This window comes from Mauremys reevesii, linkage group 4 (genome assembly GCF_016161935.1).
Source record: "Mauremys reevesii isolate NIE-2019 linkage group 4, ASM1616193v1, whole genome shotgun sequence".
Classification (NCBI taxonomy): Eukaryota; Metazoa; Chordata; order Testudines; family Geoemydidae; genus Mauremys; species Mauremys reevesii.
In genome coordinates, this window is record NC_052626.1 from 55,660,030 (window position 1) to 55,668,535 (window position 8,506).

An 8,506-nucleotide genomic window follows, 5' to 3' on the forward strand; every position below is an offset into this window, starting at 1 on the left:
TTATTCATTTTGATGGATGCAAATACAATGGGTGCACTTTTAGAAAATAAGTGGATACAAATTCTTCAGGTACCTCACAATTTTACAGCACCAGTTAGTGCTAATGAACAGAAATTAAGGCTTGAAGCAAATTGGGTCACATGGGGTCAGAAACCATAAAACAATGATCAGTTGTAGCATAGGAGTCTTAAATATTTTAAAATAATAAACACCAGAAGGATGTATCCAACGTTTCCCTAAGCTCAAGGATGTTCACATCTGAGGGTCTGGTTTGGGCCAGTCCTGAAATTTTGATCCTGGAAGTCTACAGTGTTGGGAACTTGGGTTTTTAATCAGACGCCTCCCTTCAATAAACCTTGAAGATTTTCCTTCTGATGTTTAAACAAATAAAGCAGGTTGGAAACTGGTTTCCAATCCCCTGTTTACAGGCTATTGCACCAGGCTCTCAGCCAGTATAGTGAGTGATTGCCAGTCTCAATATAGCCACCCCAGCAAGGAGTTCAGAAATGAATAATAGCTGTTCTCCCCCAACAGTTATAGAAAGCAGACTTTTCCCAGCAGGACACACTGCCTTTTGCTCATATCATGACCCCACTTGACACAGCAGAGATCTAAAGACAATATTGAGGAGGGTGAGGTATAGAATAAATAATTGATTTGCTTCTCCCTCTTGACATCATTACGTTGGCCCAAAATGTCCTAGACACTGACATTTTGGCTTATATTCAGCCCCTGAATAAAGCATGTGGCACCAGCAATTCTGTCATAAATTGTGCATTGAAAATTGAATATAGCTGTCTTGCAAAAAAAAAAAAAAAAAAAAAGGATGTGGTTGCCAACATTTAGCTGCCTCAAGAGACATAATGGGGCTTCTAACCTGGTCATTGGGAAATGGTACATAATATCTCTCATCTGGTAGTATACCCCAGTGGATCAAATTATTCAGGAAGAAGAAAGAGAGGAGAAACAAGCAGTCAAGGCTTCTGAATACACACTACAGCTGCAGGAAATGAGTAGCACATATACAAGGAGGGACCAGCTAGAGAGTTTTGACAGGAATAAATGCATTAAATCGAAACTCACACACACATGCAGAGGATCAAAATCTACCTCTATATCCTAAGCAACTCCAGTAACTTCATCAGGGTTTCATGGAATACAGTATAAATCAGCTCAGAATTTGGCCATTATAGACACCAGTATACAGGGGCTGGGAACTCAAAAATGACTACTGAAAAACATCTTGTTTTATTTGGAAAATGAGGGACTAACAGTGCTAGTTGAGAGCCAATTTTATTGCAGGCAGGTGCTGTGCAGCTCCCCAATTCCCTTCCGTCTAGTGATACACCTCAATCCACATCTACATCCTCTGCTGCTCTAGTTGTGGGTCATTCATGAATAGCCACAGAATGTCAATTTTGCTGAGCTGGGTAGTGTTTTTTGTTATGTAAGCAGATGTTCACTAGTGACTAGGAAGAGACCCAAAACTTGCTTTCAATTGGAATAAGTGGGCAGGATGTCCCCCATCTTATGCACTTTTCAAATACTGGTGGTTGTTTTGCGTATAAAACCACAATCTTTTTAAAAAATTAATAGTTTTGTTGGAGAGTTTGTGATTAATCCTGCTCCTATGGAACTAGATAGAAGTTTTGCCACTTATTTCAGTAGAGGCAGACCCAGGTTCTTAATCTGTATTTTCACCAGCTCCTCCATCCACTTCATGATTTGAATCAAGTGCTGGAAATCACCTGTGGCTGTGATAGAGGGCAAGGGCAAATCCAGCATCCCATGCTCCTTCTCTGAAAGTCCAAAATACCCGAGCTGGGATGTAGTGGGACTTCTGCTGCTATTGTGAATCAGGCAGAATAGGCAAATCAGCCAATCAATGTAAATAATGAAGGGGAAGTTGCTTTTGTGCAGCAGCAGTGACAGCAAAAAAGAGGCTTCCTCTATGTGTGGCAAAGGCAGCAACATCATGCAAGTCTCACCTGCTCCAGTCCTCCATACATGTGAAGCAAAGAACAAAGTGGATTAGTCATTTAGCAGTGTTCTAAGACCTTTCTCAATGCTGTCTGAGACAGGCCAGGCCAGGCCCATCAAGAGAAATGTGGGGCCCCCATATATCATGTTCACTGGGCCCCACTTCTTCCCATTTCACTTTGTTTACACAGAACTCAGATGTTTGGGGGGTGGGGGCTGAGCTCAGGGCCCCAGTTCAGTTGTCTGCCCTTTCCCCAATAGGATTAAAAAAAATTGCTTATAGAAGCAAATGTTCAGCTTGACAGCCCGCTCCTAGCTGGCTTTGCTGCTCTTGCTCACTAAAGTGAACACCCTCATCCCTAGCTAGAGGATTTTGTTTCCCGTGATTACCAATCAACAGCAAGTGTCTGGTTCCTCCCTCCTCATGCAAGAATGTGATGGGGGGCGGTTGCTATTACTCAGTGCAATATCTATCATCATCTGCCCTAGCTTCTGTTATAAACAGATCCCACTCCTGTCTCAGACCAAAAAGAAGAAAAATACATATTAGGCCCTGATTTGCATATGAAGCCTCTATTTTTTTTTTTGGAAGCTAAAGTAATTATGGATGCAAATAGCAGTGCTTAAATGCCTCAGTGCCTGATTGTGCTGGTATTTGAAAAATTCTTGTAACTGATTATTTTTATTATTTATTATCCTGTTATTTTTTTTCTTTTTGTTTTTTATGATGCCTGGAGGCGGAAGTACTGAAACACTTCAGGGAAGGAGCAGGCCTATTAAGGGAGGAACAAGGACCATGAAAGCCTGCTCTTATGAGCTTTCCAACTTGATTTTTACACCAAGGAGGAGAATCCGCTGCCACAATCCTGCACTCCTAGGTCTAGGGTAAAGAGCACCCATTGCTGCAACCTCCTAAGCCAAGAGAAGAAGAAAGGGAATCCACTCCGAGGCAGAGAAAGAAGACAACAAAAACAATCACAATATTATTTCTTAGGTTTCACTTGTTTTTTTATCAATTCTCTGCTCAAACCAACTCCCACTGAAACCAATATGTGTTGGCATAATGACCCAAAAAAGAGCTGGTTAAAAACCGAATAAGGAGCTCAGGATTTGCCCACATAATAATAATGCTTGGCACTTGTCAATCCACATGATAAAGCTAAGAAAATGTTGTTATCCCCTGTGACAGGGTATATAACTCCTGCACTGACAGGGAAGGGGTTTGGGAGGCTCTGTGTCTTAAGGTAGCTCTGCCCAGTCATGCATGGTAGGGAGGAGGGTTTTAAAAGGAGGAAGTTTCAGTCTGCAAGGGTAGCATAGAAGGTGGCAGAGAAGAAGTCTGCAGTTTCTGTCCCTGCGGTGAGGGAGAAAGAAGGGTAGGTAGGAACCCATGAGGAAGGGTTTACCTAGTAGGCCTAAGAGAGAGGGGTCGAACTAAGAAGGCTTATGAAGGAGACGCTTAAAGAAGCATGGTAGAAAGTAGTCCAGGGAAGATAGTAGTAGGGTTGGTGAAGTCCCAGGCCTTAACTGCTCGTATAGGGCCCTGGACTGGAATCCAGAATAAAGGGTGGGCCTGGGTTCCCCTGCCATCCACTGCAGAGTAGTATTGCTATGGGCAGTGAATGGGAATCCTGCCTGTGTCATTGCAGGAAAGATGTAGTCAGTGCAGCAGATCTGAGGACTGCCTGAAGGGGAAACCAGTGAGACCTGGCTGGAGGTTTGAATCCCGAAGCAGCCATACTGTGACTCCATGAGTCGGAGGAGAGCTGCAATGATGGAAGATCAGAAAGGGGGAGCTGAACCAGGCAGAGCTAATCGACAGAAGGAGGCACCACCCTGTGGTGAGTGGAGTACCCTGTCCCATTAGGTTTTCAGACAGAATTGTACTCGGAAGAGATTTTAGCACACTAACTTGATCAGAGCTACTGCTAGCTAGTATGCCTGCCCGAGCTGGAAATTATATCTCCAGCTCCTGTGTAGATGTACCCCATGTTAGGTGCCTATCATCAGATGTGTAAGTTTGAAATCCAGTGTCTTAGTATCTGTTACTTTGGCTTATTGCAAAACATAGAAAATATACTCAAGAGAGGCCTAATTGAGACCTACATGCCATGGAGCTCTTCAGTGCACTTTATCACTGCCCTCATGTATCTTCAAACAGGAATCCATCCTGCCTGGACCAGGAAGGCCAAGAGTCTACTTTATTTTTGACCACCCTTCAGAAGCATTCCTTCCATAACATGATGGGGTAACATTCTAGTATTTTGGCAGAAAGTAGGATATTCCTCCTCAGGGTGATACTTCTAAGTATACTCCTGGGAAGTTGCAGACCCAAACGGAAGCTTTTCTGTATTCAATTAACTTTGGATTTCTGTTTCTTGATATATAAAAGCTCAAGCTCTCTTCTGCATCCCTTGCCTGAGTCAGTCTCCGGCCTCAAGATGAATCAAATGCAGCAGAGGAAGTCGGTGCTTCCTTTTAAAAAAAAAACCAAGCAGCATAATTTGGAGCAGTAAATGCAGCCTTTCTTGGGTCATTCCTTTGCATGATGCCATTTTAAATGTTTTCTGTGGAATTGCTCTAAAGTGGCAGCTATATATATACGCTAATGAATAAGTCAGTTAACAAACTGCACATGAGAATTTGTGCACAGACCTCAAAAAAGGGAGAACAAGGATTGCTTTTTACACATCTGGCAGTCATTTATTCATTATAGAACTGTTCATCTGAAAATATTGCATAATAGATTTACAGGACCAGATTCAATCCTAGTGTAAGTCCATTGACGTCAATGCAGTTACGCCAGGGATGAATTTCTCACATGGTGTGTAAATGCTTTTCTTGAAAGACAGAGAGAGGAAACAGTTTAATAAGGGTTCTCCTCTCCCCACCACCACCCCCTTAAAACAGCTGGCAGCTGGTTAAGATTGGCTTACTGGCCAAGAGCAATTAGAGAGATGGGCCATGAAAAAGAACAAGAATAGGGAACGTTGCTGAGAGGAAAGTGGGAGTGCCTTGGTGTTCCCACTCAGAGAGTGGGGGTAGTCTTTATTAAAAATGAGAATCTCTCTTTTCTAGGTGAGAAGTAAGAAGAAATTGTGTTACGTATCAAGAACAGAAGCAGATTATCATCCATTGTAGCCATTTCCAGACTAATATGAATCCTGTCTCCAGATCTGATGATGCAAGTTAGTCTCTCAACTGAGATTTCACTAAGGTACATGTGGGCAATTGAACAGCACAATATATGTTTGTTTATCATATGGGGATCATTACAAGGGTTATCAGTATGACCATCACATAGTATAGACAGAGGCTTTTGTTTCTCTGTTGGGCTGTGATTCTATTTTCAGTTGCAGAGATCTACCCAGTATCTGGGTTTGCAGTGCTAGTTTGAGTGACTGCAGTAATAATCACTCGTAATACTGGTTCACTGTCAAATCATGTTAGTTAACTAAAACTATGTTCTATCCCTATCCATTTTGGGTAATAGTGTGTGTGCCTGGACTCCGTCACTGATTTGCTGTATATCTTGAGGTGACTCTAAACCTTTCTGTGCCTCAATTCCCCGTTTGTACCATAGGGACAACCATACTTACCTAACCACTGTACTTCACCAGGGTGATGGTAGGATGAATTAGTTAATATTTGTTTGTTTGTTTGCCGTGAAAATGTATAGTGTTGAGCATTTAGTTTAGTTGGTGAGTGGGAAGGCTCTGGAGCTTCTCAACTGCCTGTACAGGATTTTCTCATCTACTCATAATGGGGAGTGTTCCTGTTTCATGGTTGCTTTGTTAATTCAGCTCAGTCACATCTCAGCTGGTTCCTGCCTTTGCCCCCCAAACCCCAAACACAAAATTTCATGATGCCTGTGTAACTTCAGTGCAATGGATAAAGTCTTTGATTAAATATATAAACTGGCTTCAGCTATGACTATAGTTAAGTAGTTGCTGTGAAGATCAAAAATGGCCTATCCTGTGATATGGCTCATCTTGGTTCATGGCCCACTTTTCCTTATTGCAAACAATGCCTGTAACTTACCAATAATGGGCCTTTATTGTCCCACACACAAGAAATACTCTGGCTCTACTTCCTCCTATACCCATTTGGGTCTCTGGGCTCCCAACAGTATCCATGGAGCAGTTTCCAGGGCCCAGACACTACAACTGTAACTGGCACTTGTATTGGACACACAAGAGCGGGGAGGTTCCTGCATAAAAGCCAGTCACAGGTTGGCCCAAACCTTGAACTCAGTCCTTGCAGATAAAAATCTTTCCGGTTTCAAAGCCTTGTAATTTTAAGGCTGCATATATACTGTATTAATGATTTGCAGTTTGTAACTGGTTTTCTGTATTTTTCTTGTTTTAATTCAGTTGCCTTTAATAGGCCCAGTCCTTTTTCCATTCAGTGGGAATATGATCAGAGTCCATAATGGCGAGGTTATTAATGGTGAATATGTTGGGTTTGATATGTTGGGCTGTCACACTGGTTAGAATCAAAAGTAATTCCACTGAATTAAAACAGCTTACAACAATGTAAACTCTCATGCAGTAAGTGCGAGGCAAATCCCAGTTATATTTTTCTACCAAGTTCAGGAACTTAATTAAAACTGAGGTTGTTACATTATTATTTTTTAAAAATCCGTTATTTTAAGATCAACATTTCAGTCTTTGAAACTCTACAATGTTTGCAGCTTTGAGGGAGGAGGGAAATGACATCCTCAGTCTAGTCACAGCTAACCACATAGTGACTAAATATAGCATCAGCTAATCTTCAGGATGTGTCCACAATAACAGATTACCCAAAATGTTCTGCTGCTATTCCCTACCTAATATTATGCCTACAACATAATGTGGAAGTTTAAAATACCTCTGTAATTATGGTAAACACAGACAACAACCACTAAAATTGCAGAATACTTTTCGCTGTTCCTAACCTACAGACTGTATATAGAAAGCTAAATTAAACAATTCTGCCTGCCATGTGTTATCGGTTATGTGAATTCCAGGTGTGTGTATAGTGTAGGGAATTCACATTTTGGGGGGTACAAAATTCAGCATGTGTGAGGTTTTTTTGTTTGGGTTTTTTTAATGCTGATTAAGGTGAGGGATTTTGTATGGTGCCTGACTTTTTTTGTTTTTTTACACATAATTTCTACTGGATTTCCTGGAAAATCTTGAAATTAACATGCAACACCCATCATTTTTAATGGGAATTGTATGTTAATTGTCCCACAAATATTAACTCTGACTTGCCTATGCTGGAAATGTATGTTGTGCAAGGGCCAAAACCTAAAGTCCAGCCAAATCTCCATTGACTGAGCAAACACTGAGGAAGGGAGCATCCTCTCTAAGTGAATGTCTCTCTGCCCACATGAATAGCAGGCAGTACTGCCTTAATGGCATAGCCAGCCTTCCTTCCTCCTTCCCTGTGATCCTTGTTGCCTGATTTTAGGGGCTAATGTTATATAGGCTCACCAATTTATCTGACCAGAAGATAATAAAGTTCTTGTCTCAGAATCAGGCTACACAGAATTAAACACACTGAGTTCCATATCTTGCAAGGACCCTAAGGGTGTATGGCAAGAATACTCATGCTGAGGAAAACACACAGCCTTCGAGACTTTTACTAAAATACATGAAAAAGCTATCAAAGCTCCCAACCACAGAACCAAAGGGGAATAATACAGTTGTGGGGGTACATGTTGTATTATTCTTTACAAAAGCTTCCTAGATTAGCATACTCACAGCCTTCCTTGGGAACCTGGTGGTAAGAGACCAAGGACCAGTCTCATTCTTGGCATGCCAAATGGGTCCAGTGGTCCAGGTTGCTCGGTGCTCTCGAGATTGATGGTGAATAATAGAGCTGAAGGGCCAAATGCTGAATGGCTAAGTTACCAATAAACAGTGAAGAGACCCAAAAGCTAAAGAAGAAGAAAAAGCTGCTTCCACATGGTGGTTTGCCCTCTTACTGGGTCTCAGCTATTCATGCTAATATCGAGCTTTCCATGCCCAAATCTAACTTCCTCACCCATATACTATTGAGGTACATTTATTCTATATGTTAGCATATTCATATCTATTAACGCCAATTAGCTCATTTTCAAACCTGTAATTTCTTGCCCAAACTGGTTTATGGTTGGAACTTCCATGTTTCTGCAGTGTACCCTGTGGTCACCCTTAAGTCCTGACTTTCACAGGCAAACATGTTTAGTTCCCCAAAATCTAAAAGGGTAACCATTAGGCCATTTATCTGTGCCCAAGGCTGCAAGCAGAGGTGCTGACTTTCTGAGTTCCCAGAGAGTGCTCGATCCCTGTTCTGCCCCAGCCCCCATCCCCCCGGCCACCCCTTCCCTCAATCTCCCACCCCTGCCCTGCCTCTTCCTGCCCCTCCTCCACCCCTTTCTGCCCCCGCTCCTCCCCCTGCGCCCCAGTGCCTCCTGCACACAGCTGAACAGCTGATCTGTGGCGGGCGGGAGGCACTGGGAGGGAGTGGGGGGAGCTGATTGGTGGGGCCTGCCAGCGGA

The 8,506-nt window shown here is 42.5% G+C and overlaps 1 long non-coding RNA gene across 1 annotated transcript; it reads left to right on the forward strand.

Moving 5' to 3' along the window:
• Window positions 1-2,752: 2,752 nt before the first annotated feature.
• On the forward strand, window positions 2,753-5,265 carry LOC120405065. The gene is made up of 3 exons (XR_005598348.1): window positions 2,753-2,974; window positions 3,630-3,821; window positions 5,059-5,265. It is a non-coding gene; the product is annotated as an uncharacterized LOC120405065 (long non-coding RNA).
• The last annotated feature ends 3,241 nt before the right edge of the window (window positions 5,266-8,506 follow it).